The sequence below is a fragment of the Ochotona princeps genome, chromosome 19 (genome assembly GCF_030435755.1).
Source record: "Ochotona princeps isolate mOchPri1 chromosome 19, mOchPri1.hap1, whole genome shotgun sequence".
In the NCBI taxonomy this organism is placed as follows: Eukaryota; Metazoa; Chordata; class Mammalia; order Lagomorpha; family Ochotonidae; genus Ochotona; species Ochotona princeps.
The window spans coordinates 15,300,871-15,312,343 of NC_080850.1; positions in this window are offsets into that span (position 1 = coordinate 15,300,871).

The following is an 11,473-nucleotide window of genomic DNA, read 5'->3' on the forward strand; positions in this document are numbered from 1 at the left end:
AACACCCGGTGCGAATGAGTTCACTGGCATCAGGTGAAGTCTGCCAAATTTTACAAAATACCATTTCTTCAAACTCTTAGCAAAAAAGATGAAGAGTGAATAGATCATAAAATTTCTCAACAAGATATTAGTACACTGAATCTGGCAATATATCAAAAAGATTATATACCCTGACCAACTAGAATTTATTCCCAACATGGAGGGTTGATTCAACATGAAAATCAATTGGTTTGACACACCAAAGTAATGAAATAAAGAAATGAACCACATGGTCATCTCCCTAGGCACAGGATAAGCAACACCCGTTAACAACAACAAACTAGAAATAGAAGGAAACTTGAACTTGAAGAGCACTTAAGGAAAACCCCGTAGCTGACATCATATTTATTGGGCAAAAGCCTCATCAGATCAAGAAAAGGCATAGCGCTGTGCTCACTGTACTCAGCATTGTACGTGGAGGTCCTAGTCAGGGCAGGGAGGCGAGGAAAAGGCACTTAGATCAGAAAAGAACTACCTTCATGAACATTTACTGTTGGACATAAGAGCTCTAAGGGATGTCTTCAGTTCATCCATTAGTGTGTTAGGGTTCGTGGCTTTTTTGCTCTCCTTATGGAACAGCAGCCCAATTTCTCTTTGGCAAGGACAGTCACCTCAGGCAATGAAGTTCCCTTGTTCTTTGCCTATTGGTTCAGTGACGTGAGCCTACTACCACTATTGGTGACAAAGAGAGATATTACTAAATAACAGGATCCAATATGACAAAGTCAGTTAAAAGTATAGTTTGTTGCACTATAGTGTTAAAATAAAGATTAAAACAGCCTGGTAAAGTAGCCTAGTGGTTGAAGTCTTCACCTTGCACACACCAGGATCCCCTATGGACACCAGTTTGTATCCTGGCTGCTCCATTTCCCTTCCAGCTCCTTGCTTGTGGACTGGGAAAGCAGTCAAGTACGCCCCAAAGCCCTGGGACCCTGCATCCACATGGCCAATCCAGAAGAAGCTCCTGGCTCCTGGCTTTCGGTCAACAGCTCTGGCTGCTGTGGCTACTTACGGAGTGAACCAGTGGGTGGAAGATCTTTTTCTCTGTCTCTCTGTCTGTATATCTGACATTCCAATAAAAAATAAATAACTTCAAAAAATAAATAAAATAAAGATTAAAACAATAACATTACAATTAACCAAATGCTCGCCCACACCAAGGTCTGGAGAAGATAATTTGTAGCCTGATCTCCTCCCCAACTCAGGGCCTGTGGTAGGCAAAAACAATGATCCCCTAAATATGCGGTGTCCTAATCCCTGATGCCTATGTCGTGTTACTTTACATGGTAAAAAGGATTGCAGATGGGTTAAAGTGGGGGATCCTGAAATGGGTAAATTGCCCAGTGAGTCAATTGCAATAATAGAGGTCAAGGAGGGAGGCAAGATAGGAAGTTCAGAGAAAGAAATGTGAGGGCAGAAGGAAAAGTCAGAAAGTCAGGGAGCAGGTGGAAGATGCTGCTCTCCTGGCTTTGAAGATGGAGCAAGGGACCACGGCCCAAGACATGCAGGCAGAGCAGCAGCTGCAAAGGGCAAGGGTGCAGACTGCCGATTTGAACTTCCAGAGGGAACCAGAATCACTCTGATTCTGATCTCCAAAACTGTAAGATAGTACATATAGGAAGCTAATTTTGTACTGAAAAGTGCTAACAGCAGCAACAGGAAACTACTGTATACGCTCTAATCTGGAATCACAATCATTTGCAAAGGTCATCTCAGAAAAAGGCCAAAGTGGAATATCATCTGAGGTTTCTCTTATTCTGCTGATCATACACACACACACATACTTACCATTATTGAGCCTCAACAATCAAGTTTTGGTAGCCCAGGGGAGAAGGAAAAGAGGAGTAGGTGAAGATCTCTAGATATAAATCATTCATCTCACTATTACAATGAATGATGTTGAAAAATTGTGCAAACCACCCTGAAACTCCTGAAAGCTTGATTACGGAGCAGCGTTATTAATCAGGATCTGTTATACCTTGAACAAGCGCTTCTGTGCCATCAGGCCAGTTTCAGGCCCACGGACATTACCCTCCCAACATAAACCTGAAATGGTTGGTAGTGCCCTCCTCATCACCCCAGTGGAGTAACTGCCATGTTCTCTTGTCGAAGCATTCTACCTTTAGAAAAATGTCCAAAATCGCAGAGCTTACAGTTTTGCAATAGGAAACAAAAACTCTCTGTGTTAGAGGTGCAGCAGTAAGATTAGCCACTCCCACCTTCACCTCTTACTCCTGGCCCAATATATTCCAGCCTTTTGGAGAAAGGGACCATATTTGTTGGTCACCAATTCAAAGACATACTACACGCTGTTAGATTGGGCATTTTGCTGTTAGGTTATTCTCATTCACTTGCAAGTAATTGAATTTTAGGTAGCTCACTCCATTTATTCTATCAGATCAGCTACTCTGGGTCATGAAGTATTCAGTAGGTCTCTGGTTGGTGGCCATGTGTTGCTATACACGGGTTTATATTCCCACAAGTTCAATTGTTAAAGTCCTACCCACCAATCAAGGCAAGGATTTTAGCTGCTAGGCTGCTGCGCTGGGCTCTAAAAACCTTTTTTTTTTTTTTTTTTAATTCTTTGAGAGTCTTTTTCTTGGGACTCCTGACACCAATCAGGAGATGCAGACTACACCAATTACTTTCAAAGAAATAATTGAATTTTAGAAAGTGTTGAAAAACTCTAAGGTCAAAGATATAGGCCAAAGATAAGGTCTCTCAGCCTTGTTGGGAGGACATAGTAAATAACTGGATCACTGAAGTGTACAAATAAAGGTTTGAATAAGGGGAGTTGTGGAATTTGGCTGGAGCATACAGCCTGCAGCTGACCCTGATTGTCTGAAGAAGCATAATGAGGCTAGTCCTGGAATTGTGGGGAAAAAATGTAAGCTAGAAACAGCTGCTCTTATGAGAAATGACATTTCCAGGGCAAGTTGCTGTTGCTTGGTGACACCAACAGTAACAGGAGCAAAACAGAAAGGACCGGTCCTCACCACTTCTCTCAGCTTGCAGTTTCCTTCCAGGGCCCCCTGTTTGCAGATTCATGGCAGCGTGATTTGTAGAATCCCAGCCCTGACATCACACAAGCTTGATCAAAGCGGAGAGACTGTAATTTAGTAAGCAAGGCCATCCGTGTATGTGTCCTAACCTATTTTCAAGTAATGTCTCTTCACCCCTACAGACTTCAGCCTTCATTTCCTAAAACGGAAGACTTTGTATGACCATAAATGTATTGTTCGCAGCTAACAAAGTGCACAATTCCTTAATATTGCCTGAATCACACACCATTTTCAACTTTCTTATAATCATTCTCAAAATACTTTTTATTCCTGGTTTTTAACCACAATTTTTCACGATATCAGTATTTTGGAGAAAAAACATCCTGCTCTCTGAGTTTAAAGATTTATTCATTCACTTGAAACATTTGTTTATTTAGGGGCTGGTTCTTACTCTACCAGTAAGAGCCAACATCCTAGGTAGGCACCAATTCCAGCCCTGACTGCTCCACTTTTAATCCAGCTCCCTGCCTATGGCCCAGGGAACCAGTGGAGGATGGCCCAAGTTTTGGGGACCCTGTTCCCATGTGGGAGAGCTGGAGGAGGCTCCTAGCTTTGGATCAGCTCAGCTCCAGCTGCTGGGGCCATTTGGAGAGTGAACCAGCGGATGGATGATCCATCTCTGTTTCTCTCTCTTTTTAATTAAGATTTCTTTATTTTTATTGGAAAGTCAGATATTCACAGAGGAGGAGAGACACAGAGGAAGATCTTCTGTCCAATGATTCACTCCCCAAGTGGCCACAACAGCTGGAGCTGAGCTGATCCAAACCCAGGAGCCAGGAACTTCTTCTGGGTCTCCCAAGCAGGTGCAGGGTCCCAAGGCTTTGGGCCGTCCTCGACTGCCTTCCCAGGTCACGAGCAGAGATCTGGGTGGGAAGCAGGGCTGTCAAAATTAGAACCAGTGCCCATATGGGATTCTGGTACGTGCAAGGCAAGGACCGTAGCCACTAGGCTACGATGCCAGGCCCTCTGTTTGTCTCTTGTTCTCTCTGTAAATCTCCCCTTTCAATAATAATTTTTAAAAATGTTCATTTATTTGAAACACAAGCTAGAGGGAAGACAAGATGGGGAAAGAGAGAAAATGAGAATGAATATGCAAGCAAGCACTCCCACGCACTGGTCACTGCCCAAAAGCCCACAACATGGAGGTCTGGACCAGGCTGACGCCAGGAGCCAGGAACTCCATCCTAGTCTCTGCCATGAGTAACAGAAGCCCAGGTATTTGAGCCATCTGCTGCTACTTTGCTAGGTACATTAGCAGGACACTTGATAAGAAGTAGAGCAACTGGTATTTGAACTCTGAAAAGGAATTCAGACGGCAAAAGCAGGGGCTTAATGGGCTGCACCACAACACTGGCCCAAACTATCTTGTATGCCATCGAAATAGTTCTTCTCTCCATGTGATCATGCTAATCAGAGGTTAAATGCGAGGACTCGATTAGATTCAAATTAGTATCAAATTAGTGAGTGTATATCCTCTCATAAGTTTTTATATCCTTGGTAAAGTTAAATTTGTGGCTGTCAAATCTTTCATTTTTTAGAAGATTTATTTATTTTTATTGAAAAGGCAGATATGCAGAGAGGGGGAGAGAGTAAGGGTAAGATCTTCCATCCACTGATTCACTTCACAAGCAGCCACAATAGCCAGAACTGAGCTGATACAAAGCCTGGAGGCAGGAACTTCTTCCAGGTCTCCTATGTGGGTGCAGGGTCCCAAGGCTTTTGGGCCTTCCTCGACTGCTTTCCCAGGCCACAAGCAGGGAGCAGGGCCACCAGGATTAGAACCAGCACCCATATGGGATCCCGACACATTCAAGGTGAGGACTTGAGCTGCTAGACTATCGCGGCAGACCCGAATCTCTCATTTTTTTTCCTGTGAGCTTTTTTGAGAATGTTTTACGTTTAATACAACATGTGAATAAGTGCAACAGTCCTGTGAAAGCTGTAATTCCCAGCTCCCAGCTGCGCAGATCTCCCAGGGGCAGCCACTAGAATACATGCAAGATTGTGTGTGTTTAAAGAGATCCTTACGGATAAACAAACATGTCACCTGTTGTTCTTCCAAAAATGGTTGATAACACACTAGACACACTCTTGTACATTTTAATTTACTTGGACAAAATCAATTTATTCAATGTAAATTGAATAGATGAGTCATGTAGAGTTAAGTGTTTTCTGAATGTTATTTAAAAGAACTTTCTGGAAGTCTTTGAAAAGCAAGATTTAAATGGAAATATACTTTTTTAAAAGAAATTTCATTTCTTTCTTTCTTTCTTTTTTATTGGAAAGGCAGACATACAGAGAGGAGGATGGTTCACTCCGCAAGCGGCTGCAACCGCTGGAGCTGAGCCAATCCAAAGCCAAGAGCCAGGAGCTTCTTCCTGGTCTCCCATGCAGTTGCAGGGTTCCAAGGCTTTGGGCTGTCCCTCACTGCTTTCCCAGGCCAAGGGAGCTAGATGGGAAGGGGCACCCATATGGGATCCCAGCGAGTTCAAGGCGAGGACTTTAAGCACTACACTATCACGCTGGGCCCGAAAATTTACTTCTTACTTCTCAACCCATGCAGGTTAAAACAAAATCTCCAACCTTTAGCAAAATCTCGTTTAGTCCGTTTAATCACGTCTCACATTCTTAATCTGAGAATCTGCTTTTCTTCCCAGCCAAAGGTAGAGATGGAGCCTTAATTCTCATATCCCTTCCCACAGTCATGCTAACAAAGATGCAAAGCCCTTTTGAGACTCATCCGTAGGCTCCTTCTGCAAAGCATGATTCTACAACACGGAAGCCCCCCTACCTTCTGGCTATGAGCTTCTTTCAATTCAGTGTATCCTCATTTCTAACCCTTGCACTGCGTTGAGAGGCCTCCAGCACTTTTGGCAGCACATCCCGTATGGTCTCCGCAGCCAAGGCCTTCGAGTCCATCTGGAGACTGCATGGGCTTTTCTGGGCCACTTCCTGTGGGATCCAACTGGCATTTACTTTGGTCTGATTTAATTTGTGCTGAGACTCTGGGCGTCTTTGACTTTCAGCTTTCCTGAAATCGTCAGTCAGAAGAGCCCTCAGAACTCTCTGGATCTCTCTTTCCTGCCCAATACAACAATCCTGCCCACTGCAGCCCTCTGTCCAGCTAGCTGTGGCCTGCAAGAAGGCCCTCATGACTGGTCGCCAAGATCTAGGCTGTCCCTCTCACACATCCTCCCACCTCCTCACAGTGTGGCCTGCCACCATGCCTCATTCCTTGTGGCACACAAGGAGGAAAGTTTTTGTTCCAAACCTAGATGATGAGACAAAGATTTTCACTGTCTAAGGCAGTGATGGTAGGTGGCTTACTGTTCTCACCTCTCAACTCTGCCCCACCCCCAGATCCTGATCATCCTTAAGAGGAAAAATGTCCAGGAACACAGTATGCACGTTGATTTTATTTTATTGGAGGAACTTCTTGAATAAATAACATCTCTCCAGGGCTTTAAAAATCAAATTGTCCCAAAAGGCATGCAGGGAAAAGTAAGTCTCCTCCCTGCGCTGTTTCCAGCTTTGCTCCTCCAGCAACAACCTCATGTGTTAGAAGTTATTGCACCCCTCTATAAATAGAGGATGTTTTCAAACTCATAACTGTTTGCGTTTTTCTCATCTTTTCTTTCTTGATCTTAGACGGCAGAAAACTACAAACACTGTTCTGATCCTTATTTTTCTCACGGAGTATTTTGGGGATGGTTTCATATAGAAATGATCTATTTGTGTATGATTTATCTCATCAGTTCCCTCTAGCTGTGCTCATAGATGGGTTCCAGCCCCTTAGCTCAAATGAAGTTGTGATGTATAACTGAAGGCACACTTTCAGAAGAAATTCCTGGAAATAGATCTGATATGTTTCAAAAAAAACCTCGTGGGGCCCTGTATTATGACACTACAAGTTAAGCCAACGGCTTACAATGCTGTCACCTCATTTCAGAGAACCAAGTTCCAGTGCTGCTCTGATTTTAATCCAGCTGCCGGTGAAGAGCCTGGAAGAGCAGTGCAGCTTGGCCTAAGTACATAGAGCCCCGCTTCCCATCCAGCTCCCTGCCTATGGCCTGGAAAAGCAGTTGAGGACGCCCCAAGGCTTTGGGACCCTGCACCGCGTGGGAGACCTGGAAGAAGCTCCTGGCTCCTGGCTTCAGATTAGCTCGGCTCCAGCCATTGTGGCCACTTGGGGAGTGAATCATCGGACAGATCTTCCTCTGTGTCTCCTCTCCTCCTCTCTGTATATCTGCCTTTCCAATAAAAATAAATAAATCTTGGGAAAAAAAAGAAAGCAAATACCTGACAAGTTTGGGGCTCATTCTTTAGCTGAGCTATTTTGAATAAATCAACAATAGATTTTTAAACACTCCCTGCCAAGATTAGAGAAGAGGAGTGAACAAAGGCAACAAGAAGACCACGTTTTAGTAACAGGTGTAAGTCCAAAGCCTTTGGACTCTTTTTTCATGTTGGCTGCACAACTATCAATTCACTGGGGGTTTTCTGGAGCTCTTTGTGACATGAACATCAGGAATCAAGTTTTTCTCAGGACTTCTCCTCTCCTGAGATGATGAATACTTAGATGAAACACAGAGTGGGGGCGTTTGTCCTCCCAATCTCCTCGTTTGCAGAAAGCAGGAGATGTCACACATCAGGATACAATTATCATCCAAGTGACTGGTGTAACTGAGAAGAAAGTTAGACAGACACACCAGTGGACAGAGGTTAGGTTGGAGGGAAGAGAGCCCTGATTTGTAGGACCTGAGGAGTTCCGTGATAGAATTACTAGTTAAATCACAATTTCAGACTAGCAGCAAAACGCCAATAAACTCAGATGAGGGGAGAGATGAACAGAAATGGCTGCTAAGTTGCAGTCAACCACCAGTTAGGAATTCAAAGAAATGGGATGGGTGTTGCGAAGGGGGTCATGTTGCTTGTGACTCCTGTATCCTAAATCAGTGTATCTAGTTTGAATCCTGGCAGCTCCAGAATCCAGTCTAGTGTGCTCCTAATGCACCTGCTTGGGCAGCAGATGGTGGCTCACATGTTGCTAGCTGGAGTTTCTGACTCCTGGGTCCTTCCTGGTCCAGCCCTGGCTCTTTCAGGCTTCTGGGGAATGAACCAGCTAATAGATCTTCCTCTCTCTCTCTCTCTTTGTAAGTTACTCTGCTTTTCAAATAAACATATCTTGAAAAAATACAAAGAATGCATTGTAATATATCATTCTGAGTTGAGATGGCTTTGTGAAAGAGGAAAAGTGTAAATTAGGTATTGAAGAATAGTGTACTAGGACATAGGGACTGAAGGGGGTAATACAAAGTAGTTTAAAGAAAGAGCGAGAGGCTGACGTGTGGCTTAGCAGTTAGGACACTGTTTAAGATGCCTACATTTCGCATTCAGGTCTGGGCTCTAGTGCCCAACTCCCGTTCCCTGCCTAGTGCACATCCTCAGAGGCAGCAGGCGATGGCTCATGCTGGGTTCCTGACACCCAAGTGGAAGATTTAGATTATGATGCCGGCTCCTGGCACTGAGCTCTTGTGGGTTTTTAGGGAGTAAATCAATCAGTGGTGGGGCATGTTCTGTTTTGTGTGTGTCTCCGTTAAAAAAAAAAAAGACAGAAGATGAGAGTGTCACTCAGCACAATCACTGAACAGAAGGCTCCAGTAATGTGGTCACCACACTTGATCTTCCAAATCTAGAATCTAATTGTGTGCTGATGGCTTCTAACTGTGTGCTGGTAGCATTGCCTCCTGCCAGAAATAGGCTTTCTCTTAAATGGCAGGGAGGCACAGTTGGCGGTGTTTCAGGGCTGCGTTATAGTGGTGAACAATTTAGAGGAAAAGCAGTGCCCTTTCATGGAGAGAACAAACAACCAAGACCACTTGAGTTTCATGTCCACCATGTAGCCCTTAACCAGGCACAGAAGGACAGGGTTCCAAGTCCACAGACTCCTGCAGCCAGAAGACAGGTAGAGCTGTGGATGAACCACTCTCTACCACCCAAATACAGACAGTCCCCAGTGGACAAGGTCTGCTGGGCTCACGAAAGTCAGCGCTTTCTAGTGGACACGTGGATAAGGCTTTGTAGGGAGACAGCAAAGCAGATACTAATCAGACGGAATCTTGCAAGTGCAGGCACCAAAACCGAAATATTGAAGGTGCCTTAGGAAGTCAGCAGGACCACCCTGAGCAGAGCAGGGCTACCCACAGGGCAGTGGTTCCTCAGGAATGGCAGTTTCACCCTCTGGGCACATTTGACAATGTCTGGAACTATTTGGGGGCTTTTGTTGGGCTGAGGGCAAGGTGGGTAGAAATCAGAGATCCTGCTAACAATCCTACAGCACACAGGAAAAAAAAAAACCCACAATGTGAAAGGAGAAGAACTTTAGACTTTCCACTTCTGCTTCACAGAGGATGTTAGGTGTTCAGAAAGGCTGACGCAGCTCTCACACTGTCTCCTCTGCCACCTGCTTGGTCCATCAGGTCTCAGCTTAAAGGCCATTCGTTGAAGAGCTCTTTTAGCCATCACAAGCACACTCATCAACCTCCCAGACTCCACACATCAAAAAGTTTGTTCTCCTCCTTTAGTCTTATGTAATCTTGAATTATGTGTTTGAACCCTCATTTAACACCAGAAAGAGAAAAGGACTCCTCCATGTTTCCCACCTCCTCCTTTCCACCTAACTCAGTAACCCTGACACCTTTAATTCAATTTTAAATCAGTCCTTGCACACGTGCATGGAAATAGCTAAACCTACGTGGCAATAGGAACCTTGCAGCAAGGAATGTAGGAAATGGGATTTTAGCTTGCCAGGCTCTGTAGCACAGGAAAGCACACGGAGAGGGCCCCTTGAGTAAGTGTGAAACACACATGGCTCCTCCCGTGGGACCGCAATCTCCCCGTCATTCATCTTCCCAAGTCTGATGTGAGGCACGTTCCCTAGATAGGAGTCAACTTGAAATGGTTTGAACAGCACCAAAGGAGAAGCTCTTCATTTCTTCCAGCACTGCTTTCTTGCTTGCCTCTGGCACTTAGCACATTTTTGCACTTAGAGTAATGTCTGTTCTCATTCGGAGGTTCAGTCTATTGTCCTCATAGTCACAACAGATGATAGATGTTTGTGGATAAATTAAAGACAGAAACAGACAAGGCGGAGGAGCTTTGAGCTACATCATAGCTTGCAGCAATCCTTGCGGCTGCTAGAGCAGCTCCTTCGCAAGAATTTTGGAGGCACCATCACCACTGCTGGCACTTACAGGACAAAGCCCCCGGGGACTGGACGAGGCTTCAGGATAGCTAGGTTCTAAGACTCCTGCTAAAACTGGGAAAACATCTGTCCCTAGGCTTTCAATCAGCCAGTGTGTACTCAATGTTTGCCTGTATGGTAACAATGCCTTTCTTACTCTTTCATTAACCATTCTCTTGCCAACAAGGGCATGCCCATGATTTCAGTGTGTCACAAAGAAGCCACATGGTAATGCAAGAGATCCTTTCTCTGTCCGAGCAAGGGGGCTTTGCTGAGCCTTTCAGCTCCTGAGTGACTTCCGGGCACTGCTGGCAGGGGTTTCTTGCCCTGGCCAATCCTGACGTAGCTTGGGCACAACCTCAACTCTCCTTCACACATAGGCTTCCCTTCACAATTATGGCACACCCAACACCCAGATAAGGTTCAGTCATCCCCTGGGATGCACTTCAACCATGACATCCCATGGCAGTCGACATTGTGGTCCAGCAAGTTAAGCTGCTGCCTGAGATGCTAGCATCCTGTATAGGTGCCAGTTCAAGTCTTGGTAGTTTGACTTCCAATGCAGAGGAAGATGGTCCTAGTCTTTGGGCCTTTGCATTCACTGGTTCATCTCTCTCTCTCTCTCTCTCTCTCTCTCTCTCTCTCTCTCTCTCTCTGTGTGTGTGTGTGTGTGTGTGCACAACCCTGCCTTTCAAATAAAATAAATCTTTTTCAAAAGGAAAAATCACCTACTCAGGCTTTCCCAGGCCTTCCCAGCCATGCAGTTCTATACTCGAGGTTCTTCTCTTCTGTAATCCGCATCTCACTTGTAGCATCATCCCCACTGGATTCTAAGCTCTCTGAGCCTATTTGCTTTCTCTCCACATCCCCAGCACCTTGCTTGGGGACTGGCACGTAATAGCTGCTGGTGAAGTATTTGTTGAACTAATGTCTGTTGAGCCCACTAACTCAGGTAGTAATAACAATCCTGTCTGCATAGTTGGATGGTTTACCAACCAACATGTGGTAGAAGAGACAGCACGACAAGTTTCTTCTCTCTTTTCAGAAAGCAAACTAGTTCAACTGACTTGGCTAAGGCTGCGGAACCAGCATTAGCATTCAAATGCATATCTGTCTTACCATTCTGACT